The 15,077-nt window shown below is 35.4% G+C and overlaps 1 long non-coding RNA gene across 1 annotated transcript in view; it reads left to right on the forward strand.

Annotated features, from left to right (window-relative positions):
- LOC148279538 (uncharacterized) overlaps positions 1-1,371 on the forward strand; it is a 47,107-nt gene extending 45,736 nt beyond the window's left edge. The window contains exon 3 of the long non-coding RNA XR_015822836.1: positions 1,009-1,371. This is a non-coding gene — a long non-coding RNA (uncharacterized LOC148279538). The remainder of the gene's footprint in view (positions 1-1,008) is intronic.
- The last annotated feature ends 13,706 nt before the right edge of the window (positions 1,372-15,077 follow it).

A 15,077-nucleotide genomic window follows, 5' to 3' on the forward strand; every position in this document is an offset into this window, starting at 1 on the left:
TGTCATGTTCTGGTAGAGATGGGAAGTGTAAAGTGAGATAGATACAATCTTTAAAACATCGTGAAAACCACTATGTTTTTAAGATCGTATCCATATTCACATTTTATTATAATGAATAATCACGAAGTTAAGGCTTCAAATGTAAATTTTATTTAAAATAATTAGTCCTTCATTTTTTTTTGAAACATGTACTGTCAGGTTACCGACAAAGATAATTCAAAATTGTATAAAAATATTCTGTGGCGGTTTTGCAGTCTCGGCCGCCTTAGGCCGCCCTAGGCCGTGTAGTACCAGCAGCCCCTTTCAAGTGTAGTGATTCTGAGTTTTTCCCGACCATTCTTTTGCTGCATCTCTCCACCTATATTAGTCTCACCAGGAAGTAGCTTACGCTTGCGAGTGTGGCGAAAATCTCTTTTATAGTCCTGTGCATAGGACAGTTTTTTGACTTTGTTTTCGAAATCATCGAAGTTATCTCGTGTTTCACCAATAAAATGTATTAGTACATCATACAGTTCTATGACAATTGAAATGTAAATTTCCACACTCTGAAGTTTCTTACTTGTCGAGTTGTTGCCATTCAGTGAAAATCTCCAGAAAACAGTCATGAAAGCCGTTTCAAGACGTTCCAGTTTCAAATGAATACCTCTCGCTTCGCGTATCACAGTTCTCTACTGTTGTGTGTCATTTTCGATGCAGACTAACGCTCCATGGATTGCATTCCACGATTTGCATAAATATGCATCTAGACGAGCTGACCAACAAGTCGTTGATAGACTTTTGACGGTAAAATGGGCTTGAAGGAGTTCCAAACGCTGAATAGACGCTGCAAAAAAATGTATAACTTTTGCAGTAGAGAAAAAAACGAGCAAGCCTCTTGGCTGCTTTCAGCTGAACATTCACCTACTAAGTTGAGCGATGGTTTGATATGGTTTTCCAAAGAAATCGTCTAATTTCCGCAATTTTTTAATCACATATTTTTGTTTATCGTCTTTCTCTTTGATTGGCTAGGCCATATACTGCGGATGCCTCCTGAGAGCCTTAACCACGCTTGCCTACTTTACAAGGCATCAGATTCTCGACGTCCTGGACGTCCACTGCTGACAGTTCGCCGACAGTTTACGTCAGAACTTCCGGACGAGAACCTGACTCGGGAAGACGCAAAGGAGTTGGCGGCCGACAGAGATGCGTGGAGGTCTTTGTGGATACCATATGCCTCAGCTAGGGAGCGGACATGGAATGACGATGACTTTTTCTTCAGCCCGCTTACGATACTTAGCGCCACTTAACCTTTTTTCCATCCATAGCTAATTGTGTCACTTCACGCGAGGATGCGCGAGACCGATGCGGCCGCGCAACGACGCCTTCCCCGCGTACGCCCGTATTTTCTTATTATATTTTTATTTTTGCCACATCAGAATATCAAGCCGCCCTGGGCCTGGGCCTACTGGGCCATTAGAATATCATATTTTTGAAATCCATCGCCTCTACCACAACTTGATTCCTATTTTTGAATAGTGAGTTATTTACAACTCGTTAAAAGTGGTCTCAAAATTAAAGTATATTTGCCAATGACCACTTCTGACAATTTCCGTCTTCTCAGAGCGTATTCTAGATGGGGTCGAATTAGTGAGCAATAAAGATTAATGTGATTCAGTTATATATTTACTAACAAAAAATAATTTTATCAATATAGATAATTAACTAATTATTCAGACAGTTATAAACTTCAAACCTCGGTTGCGGGCCAAAAGTAGCGTGGAATATTTTAAAAATAATTTTTACTTTCAATGTGATCCAAAATGCAACTTTTTAGACCCCTTTCATTTTGATGTCTAAAAAAATAAAAAGAAACTTCATACATCATCGGCTCACTCTAATGTATATACATGCCTGTATATTATGTTGATTCGAGTAGGCGACGGGTTGGGGATGCGCCCGTGGCCCGGTGGCCTATGTAAAGTGCCGTCAGCCCATTTGGTAGTAAAATGAATCCCGGGCCAGCACCGGGGATCAGATCTTCCCGCGGGATAAGTTCGGCTCGGGATCGGCTTTACTATCCTGCAATAGGCGAGACTTTCCTAGTTCCTAAAACTGAAAAATTGTATAAATAAATATTTTATCTGAAGACAGTAATTTAACTTGAATCTGATTACAGATATAAATACGGTCTCCTTCAAATCGGACCGACCAACGGGGCTCTCATCAACTCTGCTTTGACTCGCCCCGCGCCAGGTCCGGGAGGAATGTCACACACCTAACACCTAGTGCCGGATATCCCCGGATAAATGACGCCCAGCACTGAGCAGGACGATGAAAAAGAATGCATTCTTAAAGACATCATCAAATTGAGTTTTTGAAAGGTAATTAAGTAGTTGGAACGATTGCAGAATGTTTGTTTACGTTATATCTTTAATATTCGTAAATTTGACCACATAACCGAATACCGTATAGATGAATACCGTACCGAATATCAGGTATAGAAGAAACATTCATATTCTATAACTTCTTCACAATATTTTAAATAGTCCCACATCGCCTGTTTATCAGAGAGAGCTCTTCCAACATCTATCACAACATAAACCATCTCTTCGCTCTAGAAACGAGATAACCCTTTTAATATCCCTTTTCGTTCTAATTTTCTTGCCTCCCCTTTACAGTAGTAGCTGCTCGATTGTGGAATAATCTACCCACTCAAGTTAGAGACTTTCTTTATTCTTTATTTACATTTAAATCAAGATTGAAATGTCACTATCTAAATGTTTGAGTTGTTCCTTTCTCCTTCTTATTTCCATACTATCACCTCTCCTCCCGCTCTTTTTTAGTTAATTTTTGTTTTGAATTGTTATTTAAAATTATAAGATTCTGCTAAAATATGTCTATGTACTTGTAATTTTTTCAAACTAAACGGTTTGGGTAGGTAGGGAGAAATTGCCTTAAGGCAATATGCTCGCCCTTATATGTATATAAATTGTATACAGGGTGTTATTTAAACTCTGTCACATCCAAAACCACGATGATCAGGGCAAGAAGACGTATTAGCATATTAAAAAAAAAAAAAATCAATAAAATATTAAAAAAAACAAATGGTTACTTACTTCTGCAGGGGAGAAGCGAGGGGGGCGGGGCCGCGCGGTCGGTAGTGTATCAGTTTTGTGATATTTTTTTTTTTAATATTCGTTCTAAAAAAAATTTTAATGTGCCAATATGTCTTCTTGCTCATACTGACCATCGTGGTTTTGGATGTGACAGGGTTTAATGAACACCCTGTATGTGAAATAAATAAACAAGTACCAGAACAAGACATTTTATAATCTCGCGAAATTTCGTTGCCATTTGAAGAACAGCCTAGGACCGGAAACAATGAAGGGCGTGCGAGTGTTTCCTGCAGGAATGCATGCCAATTCCAGAGACTGGCATCATAAGAAGAAGTCTTAGTTCCTTGGCAATTAAGGACTAAAATCCTCGCTATGGCCAGAACGAACGACTTTAAAAATGGACTTCGAACTATTGTTATTAAATATTTGTATATAACCTCTTACCGACTTTTCTATATCTACTGGTTTCGAGACGTGCCCGTCTCTTCGTCACGATACCAATTAAACAAACACGCAAAACCCACTATACACCTTCACCATAATTGTTTCACAAAAATATGAATGCTTTTAGTAGGCAACCCTTACATGCACTGATTGGGTTATGAAAATGTTTGTTGTGGGAAAAAAAGTTGAAAAAGGAAGGAGGAGATGAAGGGAGGGGCGTGAGTTTATTAAGTATAGGGTGACGATTACAATGAAACATCGTATAATGTACTATATTGAAAGGTTATTTGATTATTGATCAAAGAAACTTTATTTTTTAAAGCCTTCCTAATGTGAAATGAGGTGATGGCGGCGAATGCTGCGGATTCCGTGGGCGACCAGACGTACGAATGCATCTATACTTCAGGAACTGGACATAGGAGAAAGACTAATATCCATGTACGAGAAAAGAATCCTGCAGTTCTTTGGACATTTTCGAGGGGGAACTAGTTAGGGATAGTTAGGAGAAAGCTATTATATATATTATATATAAAGCTAGAAGACAAGGTCGCGTGGACGTCAACCGATGAGATGGAGCGGCCTAGTCACTGAATTATCAGATCATCACGGACGAATGCCTATAGAAGAGCGCAAGACCGTTCTAGATTGAGGGAGACTGTCCACAGACGAGCCATGCCTGTAGTCAGGCGTAATCACCATCCTCGGACATGAGGCACGGATTGAAGAGAGAGAGAGTATGTAGGTGAAACAATTTTTTAAAAATGTTTTTGTGCAACAACTATGATGGACGTGTATTGCGGGTTTTGCATGTTGGTTTTATTGGTGTCAGTCCCGACGAAGAGACGGATACGTCTCGAAACCGGTAAACACCAAAAAATCGGTAAGTGGTTACATACAAATATTCAATAACATTTAGTTAAATGTTTGAACACAAAGTTAATGCTTTAAATATTAATAGGATTTCAAACTATTTATTTGGTTATTTATCCAAATTACCGAATGTATTTCATTTCTTTGTCCCGTTTGGCAAATTCAAAATATAAGGGAGGGCGATGTTTTGCATAACTAAATTAACACACAAATTGTTTTCTTTTACCCAAACCTTTTTTCAAACCTAGTTTTTTTCTTCTGTTGGATGGATATTGATGTATTAGAATAATTTATTATGGGAAATTAATTTAAATGTTTATTACGTCCCGTCCCCATATAGGCCATAATATTATGCAGTTCTCTATCTCCTGGGAAAATACTTGATACTCTTATATTTATTATCTTTAAATAATACATGTCTATCTGATAAAGGTTTTCGGTGATAAAACACTAATCTTAAAATAAAAAACGGTGCTTTAAAATATTTTTGAAGAAACGATAACCCTTGTGATTCTCGCCCTCGCTACAGATAAGGTGCATTACTGCATACTGACGTATCAGGAAGGAAAAAATCAGAAGTGTAGCCATAAAAAGATATTCATTCAGACAAATCCATCAAACCATCAGACGAAAATCACTTTCATTTGACAATAAATAAGCAGGTAACATTTAGTAATACTTTATTGTTTCCGATTACAATGAAAATTTAGGGAGTTACGTATATTCAACTGTCTATAAGGTAATGTTGAATTTCCTATACGAAAATGATGGGTGGAATATGACGCCATGTAAGTTAGGTATAAGCATAGTTTATCACCATATATATATTCTGTGGATAGTGGCTGCGGATAGCGGATAGCGGCTAGCGGCCATAGCGGGCAGCCTTTCCTTATCTCCCGGTCCCCTAAATACTAAATACGAGTATAGCTCCCATAGATAACATTGAACTTGCGCGCCCGTTGCCTGTATCCCACACTCCTGTAATATCTCCAGATTTATCACTCAATCCCGATGTGCCTTCAAATATGTATCAACAATATTTTGAGTCTTTCCAATTTTTAAGACAAGAACAGGATTCAACCACCGTGGGAAGTTATCAATATTAATAAATTACAAGTCTACATATGACGAGTGTGTTAATTTACAGGGGTTAAGTGGCCACTTTACACACTGTTTAACATTCACAATTCCGCCCATGTTTGAACATCTATATTCCTTTCATTCTTCCATCTGTTGATAAATTCAGCCCGTGCATGAAAAAGAGTAAAAAAATAAATAAAATTCAGGCGTTGCCTAGTAGGTGAAATAATTCTTTCACAATCATCCATCAAGGTTTTAACTATTTAATTTAGAGTAGTGCATGTTATCAGAGAAAAGGCGCTTATGTGGCTAGAGGATTTTCTTACTCATGGGTCACAATCAACAATACTCCTAACACCACAGGGAGTTGTACGAAATGAGGAGTCCAGTATTCTCTATGGACTTCCACAAGGAAGTGTCTTGGGACCTATTCTCTTCCTCGTATATATAAACTCATTGTGTGATTTGAGTAATGGCGGAAAAACTATAGCGTTTGCTGATGACACAGTTGTTTTGTTTGAGGCTAGTGACTGGAACTCTGTGTTTCAGAAAGCAAATTGTGGTATGAGAGTGTCAAAAACTGGCTGGTTGACAATCTGCTAACGCTGAATGTGGATAAAACAAAATATCTTACATTAAGTATAAGAGATGGGTCACCACCTGAAGCCAGTTTAAAGCTACATATTAACTCTAGAAATTCGTATCAATTATTGAACCAGTTGAAAATGTAAAATATCTAGGCATTGTGATTGACAGAAATTTGCGATGGAAGACACAGGTTCAGTCCCTGGTATCTAGATTAAGAAAACTGTGTCATGTCTTTAGCTCACTCAGAAACATCCTGGACGTTAGCACTCTCAAAAATGTCTACTTTGCGCTTTTCCAATTCGAGGCTGCCTACGGCCTAATTGGCTGGGGAGGTTGCTCGACAATTGTCATGAACAATTGTCATGAACCAATTGTCATGAACCATGAAGCATAACTCTAAGAAAGACGCAAAAACTAATTCTTAGAGTTATGCTTCGGTGTCCTCCGACTTACCTATCTGAACCATTATTTCAATTATTAAAGGTTCTTGATATCCGTCAAATTTATATTAAGAAAGTATTGACAATTTTCTGGTCAGGCGACTACGGGAGGAGGTCCTAACCGAATGCCCGTACGAGGTTTTCGCGTAACCTAAACTACTTCATACCGAGAACACGTACGATGTTTGCTCGGAGACACTTTTTATATATAGCTCCAAGACTGTTCAACGTCTTGGGTGAAAATATTTAGTTCTCCAAAACAACGTCTATATTTAAGATGAAGATCCATAATTGGATTAAATCGAGAGGTAGAGACCACTGTATGAGATTGCTTCGGGAATAAATATATAATATCGACGCTGTCATATACGAATATGTGTATATCACCTTTGAATAAACTTAATAGTGATGGATAATTATTTGTAAATATATATTTTAACTTTATTATTATGTTTTTAAAACGACATATTCTACCATATACTCGTATATGTAGATGTGTTACTATTATTAATTTTGTATTTATTTTTAATAAAAAATTATTATAAATGTAAATTATTAATAACGTATATTCATGTATTATTATATAACTTTTCTGCATTACCGTTTTTCGACACGTATAAATTTTTAAAATTTATATTTTTCTATAGTTATTTTGTATATTGTTTAAATATGTTAATAAGTGTTTTTGTTTTAAATATAGAAGAGTCCCGACTTAACACGAAATTTTCTAACAAGTCGGGACATAATTGTAATTGTACTTTATGATAAAATTGTGTATTTTTGTGCATTCAATAAAATAAAATGTTAAACAGTATGTAAAGTGGCCACTTAAACCAGCTAATTACAGGTCATAGTCCCTCTAAATGCCTAGACTTCTATATTACCCTGTATTAAATGTGCTTAATCTCTGATGTAATATTTATTTTTACATTATGTTTCTTGACATCCAAAACCTTAGAGGATCATCTGTTTATAAAACTGTTTTGTCTCATTAAAAATGAGAGCCATAAGCTGATTGTATATTTGTTGTTTTAAACGAGATCAATCCAGAACCCGTGTTAAAATGGATAGTAAACTCAGTATAGTAGAATCATATTTTCTGTATGAATAAATAATTATTCTTATCAAAATAAATAAACAACAACTTGTTTTTTAACCACTTATTTTTTATTTGTTCTACCAACCGGTTTCAAAGCTATACAAGGTTCTTTATCAAGATATAATTAACCAATGAATATCATCCTATTTTGTTTTAACAATATGATTGCTAAATATTTAATCGAAACATATGGAGCTCAGTCAAGTCTTTTTGTCATGTTCTGGTAGAGATGGGAAGTGTAAAGTGAGATAGATACAATCTTTAAAACATCGTGAAAACCACTATGTTTTTAAGATCGTATCCATATTCACATTTTATTATAATGAATAATCACGAAGTTAAGGCTTCAAATGTAAATTTTATTTAAAATAATTAGTCCTTCATTTTTTTTTGAAACATGTACTGTCAGGTTACCGACAAAGATAATTCAAAATTGTATAAAAATATTCTGTGGCGGTTTTGCAGTCTCGGCCGCCTTAGGCCGCCCTAGGCCGTGTAGTACCAGCAGCCCCTTTCAAGTGTAGTGATTCTGAGTTTTTCCCGACCATTCTTTTGCTGCATCTCTCCACCTATATTAGTCTCACCAGGAAGTAGCTTACGCTTGCGAGTGTGGCGAAAATCTCTTTTATAGTCCTGTGCATAGGACAGTTTTTTGACTTTGTTTTCGAAATCATCGAAGTTATCTCGTGTTTCACCAATAAAATGTATTAGTACATCATACAGTTCTATGACAATTGAAATGTAAATTTCCACACTCTGAAGTTTCTTACTTGTCGAGTTGTTGCCATTCAGTGAAAATCTCCAGAAAACAGTCATGAAAGCCGTTTCAAGACGTTCCAGTTTCAAATGAATACCTCTCGCTTCGCGTATCACAGTTCTCTACTGTTGTGTGTCATTTTCGATGCAGACTAACGCTCCATGGATTGCATTCCACGATTTGCATAAATATGCATCTAGACGAGCTGACCAACAAGTCGTTGATAGACTTTTGACGGTAAAATGGGCTTGAAGGAGTTCCAAACGCTGAATAGACGCTGCAAAAAAATGTATAACTTTTGCAGTAGAGAAAAAAACGAGCAAGCCTCTTGGCTGCTTTCAGCTGAACATTCACCTACTAAGTTGAGCGATGGTTTGATATGGTTTTCCAAAGAAATCGTCTAATTTCCGCAATTTTTTAATCACATATTTTTGTTTATCGTCTTTCTCTTTGATTGGCTAGGCCATATACTGCGGATGCCTCCTGAGAGCCTTAACCACGCTTGCCTACTTTACAAGGCATCAGATTCTCGACGTCCTGGACGTCCACTGCTGACAGTTCGCCGACAGTTTACGTCAGAACTTCCGGACGAGAACCTGACTCGGGAAGACGCAAAGGAGTTGGCGGCCGACAGAGATGCGTGGAGGTCTTTGTGGATACCATATGCCTCAGCTAGGGAGCGGACATGGAATGACGATGACTTTTTCTTCAGCCCGCTTACGATACTTAGCGCCACTTAACCTTTTTTCCATCCATAGCTAATTGTGTCACTTCACGCGAGGATGCGCGAGACCGATGCGGCCGCGCAACGACGCCTTCCCCGCGTACGCCCGTATTTTCTTATTATATTTTTATTTTTGCCACATCAGAATATCAAGCCGCCCTGGGCCTGGGCCTACTGGGCCTTCGGGCAAATCCGCCACTGCGAATTCCGTTTCAATCAACAAGTAATTGACAATAACTCTAGCCCGGGTTATCTTTTAGGCTTCCGTCCGCACTGCAGGCTGCAGGCTCTCCGGAGAAGATGCGCGATGGTTCTTGCATTGTAGGTATGCACTCGGGCAACCAAATCAACTCGAGGTGAAGCAGAGAAGCGAAAACAGGTTAAAACTGTACATATTACCGAGACATATATGGAGGCCAACGTAGCCAGCACACAAGCATTATTAATTATTTTATTTGCATTTAAATCAAGATTGAAATGTCACTATCTAAATGTTTGAGTTGTTCCTTTCTCCTTCTTTTTTCCTTCCCATCCCCTCTCTTCTCTTCGTATAATAATGTAAATTTTTAGTTGATTCTTGTTTTAAATTTTCTATTAAATTATAATAATCACAATCATAATCTTATAAGATTCTGGATAATTACCTTAAACAATTACCAAACTGAACGGTTCGGGTAGGTAGGAAGAAATTGCCTTAAGGCAATATGCCCTTATATGTATATAAATTGTACATGTAAAAAAATAAACCGTAAATGAGATTTCACTCAGATTCAGATTTCAAACTTCTGCCTATCAATTAGGTAGACCTTTTGCGCGGTAGATAAACGCACTGACGATTACACCATCAGGCCGATAAAAAACAATAAAATTACCTTCTCAAATATCCGACGAAGCAAGAAGCAACGAAACTCGCTGAAATCTTGATGGATGTTTAAAAAATATGGATCATACATAATAGATTTTTTAAATTATTATTTTGATTTGTTTTTTTGTAAATATTTTTTCAAAGTGAATAATTACTATATTTATAAACCACCATGTTTTTATTTAATTTAATTTAATATAATTCTCAACTTTACTAAGTAACATTTATATTTCAGGACAAAACATTTACTCATCATTAATTACTATTATTTTTTTTTTACTGATGTTATGTTTCTATCTTACCGTTGCATTTTACTTTGTATACTTTTTTTGTTGTTTTTTTTAAATTTTATTTCCATTTAATTTAGTTTTAATTATACTTTGATACAATATATTTCATATTATGTGTTACATCGTAATTTTTTTACCGCTGTGATTATTTTTGTGTTCTTCTCTTCTTCTTTTCCACATCCACTCCTAAGTGGAGCATGTGGACATCACCAGTTGCCTCCGGGAGACCCTATCGCCAGCCAGCACTTGTGCCTCTTCCCACGTCAATCCAGCGCCCCTTAGTTCCGCCGAATAAAGTCGAAAGATCGTCATCGTCGGCCTTCCAAGACGGCGTGAGGCCGCAGGTTTAAAGAAGAGGCAACTCGGGTTTAGGTTCTCCCGGGGCATGCGCAGCGCGTGTCCGTGCCGGGTCCACCGCCGCATCCTCGAGACGCTCGTTATAAAAGGCTGTTGCTGCCGTTCTCCGTCCGTTTTTTTTTCATTTATAACTCACATTTTTGTGTTAAAATTGTCGTAAATGGTTCTTTGAACCGTTGATGAATAAATACATACATAAATAATGAAATATTTGACGAATTTGTATTTTTCTAAATTATACTTTTAGAATTTTAATACTAAAATACGAGTAGATAGTGGATATTAGGTAGACATAAAACCGTAAAAAAAAATGGAATCCAGTATGGGTACCGTATTTTTCGGACCTCAAGACGCAATTTTTACTCTGAAAATTCATAAAAAAATGAGGAACTTCAGTCCTACGGAAAATCGGACACAACAAATGTTCTTATGCGCGGTAAAAAAAAGTTGGCCTCGTGTTGTAATGGTTAGCGCGTATGCAATTTTTATACATAAAACAATTAAGGGGATGAATAAAATAAAAACAATAATAAAATTTAACCAACGATGTCATACATATGAAACAAGGGGTAAAAAAAAGATAAGAATACCAATGAGGAGAAAAACATAATCTCCAAAATTTATTGTGCAAGGGAAGCTGTAAAATGAGTTACCTGAAGAAATAAAGGAAATAGAAAAAATCTAAATATTTAAAATTACTTAATTTGAAAAAATATGTGATTATTGAGAAATTTTGATAAAAAAATTGTAATATTGTTAAAAGTTCTTAAGATGTTATGAACTAACTTAATAAATAATAAATAAATATGTTCATTTCTTGTTTTGACCTAATGGAAATCTATGTTCCTCTTAGAATCATTAATATTTTATATGCATAGATCAAGTAGAAAAAAAACGAGAAGATCTTAATTGTATAGCAATAAAAAAGAGACTGATGTATAATATGAATGCCCAAATATTTATTTAATGAGATAGTGCTAAATAAAAAAAATCGTAATTATATTACTAAAAATGAGGATGGAATAACGTTGTCATTTAAAAAAAAAACAGAATCTCAAAATTGTATTATGTGAGTATAAAGGTTTGAAAACGTATGAAGAGATGCCTGAAGGTATGAAGAATGAAAAAAGTTGAAATGAATTTAAAAATAAATGTTATGTGAACTGTAAAATAATGTAAATAGATGTGTCAGTATAATAAATGTAAATATTAGTTAATATACTATGTATTGTAATAGAAGCTAACTTAAGAAATAAATAAAAAAGTTTTCATAAATATGTTTATTGATTTATTTATACAACAATAACGTACACGTATACAACAATAGAACTCCATCGTGAACTGCTAGTTTTGCCTCCTGCGATAAACATTTGTTTTTTTATACATTTCATATTAGACTTTTGGCACAAAAAGCGGACTAATATTGCTTCTACTTGGAGTAGGCTCGGTATACAAAGGGTCGGCAAGCCAGAAATATAAGTTTGCCTAATGTTGCGATCGGTTCGGATCGGATGCTTGGACTAGAGAGAGATAATAATTCTTATGCTGATATATTCAATGTTAAATATTTCTAGTCTACAAAAATGTAGAACTAATATTGATTCCATATATATGTTCGGCATACTAAATGGTATAATCGATGTTCTATCAGTACTGGGACAAGTAAAATTCAATATTCCGACTCGTAGGTTGAGAAACAATGAAGTACTGTTCATCGATCAGCATAGAACAAAGTATGGCCTTAATCCTCCAATGAACCGTATTTGTTGTACTGTTAACTCAAGACAATATCTGGACTTTTTTGGTTTAAGTTTACAACGATTTAAACGAGCACTAAATAAATAGTCCAGATCTAGTCACGATGTCCCTTATGTTTGTCAATGGTTCTTTTCTTTTTTCAAATTGTTTTTAACTATTCTTTTATTGTTATATTTAAAAAGTATAAATTGTATACATGGACAAAATAAATAAATTTGTTAACACTAATCATAATTCATTACAAATTCACAATGCGAATGCCGATTATTCCATCACTAATATTCCTTGAGATTTCAGTCCACGGCATGTGTCAAACGTCAAACTAAACATAATGAAAAATAATTCCATACTTCAATATCGCAACATTCCAATATATGACTAGCTTATAATTTAGACAATTAGCTTACAATTTAGACAAAACTAAAGCTTAAATAATCATAAGAACACCTTTATTTTATCAGTTGGTTGGGAGAAGTTGGAATTTGGCAATAAATCCACTAATGTATAATTTATAAATAAAAAATAAACAAAAATACGTATCCAAGAAAACAAAGTTAAATTTAATAGTAAATTTTTAAATAAATTCATTCCTTTTCTAAAAAACTAACGAGTGAGGTTACATTTTAATGCATTAACAATATATAAAATTATGTAAAATCGTGATTCAGCAGGATGCTCAATTTTATGTCATTTTTCGCTACAAATACTATTCAAAACGAAACACCTTTTCAAATGAAATGCATTTTTAGACCGACACAAATATTCCGGATAGTAATGTATGGGAAACGGGCAGCGGGCGTCGTTATGCTGGAACGGCGGATATGGAATAATGATTGCATAGTTTAAATTCTAAATTGAATATTCTACTACGTTGACTTTTGAACTCGCGGGTTTTGGATTTAGGAGTGAATCATTTCTGGTTTCCGATTCCTTCCCCGGGAAGACCTGCCGCCGACTTCCCGGGAAACAGGCTCTGTCGGTAGTCCGTACCTCCACTATCTTCGACAAATCGTACTTAATCGTGAACCCGTAAATTTACAATTTTATAATAATAGTAATAAGAAACTTTATTTCATTTTCTTTTCATTGTAGAAATAACTCGCGTAATAATAACGGAGTACGGCTTCTTTATTTAGTCTGCACAATACATTACATTTACAGAAAGATTTGAAAAAATCCAATGGACATTTCTTCGAAATCTGAACTGGAGATGTAAATTTACTGACCAAAACTACACATCTTGTAAAACATATAAGTTACCGAGTCTGAGTGATCGTCGTCTAATACTGGATACGGGTATATTGACTGGACGTCTGTATAGCCCAACTCTAGTCTCAAAATAAGCCTTTAACACTTCCTGTAGCTCAATCACAATATACTCGTATTATATGTTATATTAAAAACATGCTTAGTATTTGAGCGATCACCATGAACAATAATGAACAAGCTTAAGTTATCGCAGTCATAAGTCAACGCGTGTGTCGGTTTGTTTTCCTCGTAAATAAATACAGTTCATTGGCAAAAATCAGCGTTTGCCATAAAAAATAATACAATTTATTGCATTTGCAAAATAGTAAGGAGTATCCAATACAAAAAAGTGAAAATTAAATTACAATTACTATGGGACTGCTTTTCTTGGCATTTGGCTTGCCAACTGTCGGCTGAATGCAATGAATAGCGTGATAGATAATAAATAAATGAAAATAGCAGTTTTGGAATATTTTCCATATTTACACCGGTGAAATTCAAATATGTGATTGCGCAGTAGTATTATACGTCGCGAAACGTAAATATTTTCACATTTAATATTAGGTGTTCACGTACTCGTATGTTCCATTGTGATCCCGAATACGATAAACAACTATAGTGAGAAGTTGTTATCACGTCGTTTATTAGCACGTCGATAATTATTTGTGATTGAGCTACTGGCTACCGTACTCGTCACACATCTAACTGTTTATTCCATGTAACATCCGTTCGCACTAACTATGCCCCGAACTCTCCACATGTGCGCTTCGCTAGAGAGTATGATTCAAACTTTCATTATATTGACCCTTTCGATTGTAATAAAATGACTTTCAAAATGCGAGCTCTAAAATTAATACTTTATGCTAATCTTTGTTGAAATTTCACATTGTTTATGTTCGTTTGCGTATTCTACAGTATTCATTAATTTTTCTTACAATATCTCAATTTTGCAATCTTATAATGTTTACAAATAGTAACTTATGCACTTGTTACAATACTAAATTGATACTTATTCACATACACACACACACACACATTCACCCACAGACCCTTATCCACTCATCTCACACACGCACATGCACACACACACACACTCACCCTCATACACTCTCTCTCACTCATCACACACACAAATTCTTATTCTATACCTTCTTGTTCATGTGGATATGTGTTATTGGTTTAATTAATTTGATGTTATTTCGTTTGTACGTATTCGCTGTTGATATCCCAAATAAATGAAATAAAATGGTCAGCAATATTCGTAAGAAATATTATAATGTACAGCCGGGGGACCAATATTCAAGTGCAGATTTGTTTATTTGGATTTATTTTTAATAATATGAATTACATTTATATATTAATAATATTACTAGTTGTGTACGATTAATTACCTTACATTCTGTACATACTACATTTATGTGACAATAATTCATGTCACCAACATAAGAGGAAGCCTCTAATT

This window comes from Micrasema longulum, unplaced genomic scaffold, assembly GCF_059751315.1.
Source record: "Micrasema longulum isolate JH-2025_06_02 unplaced genomic scaffold, ASM5975131v1 h1tg000705l, whole genome shotgun sequence".
NCBI lineage: Eukaryota > Metazoa > Arthropoda > Insecta > Trichoptera > Brachycentridae > Micrasema > Micrasema longulum.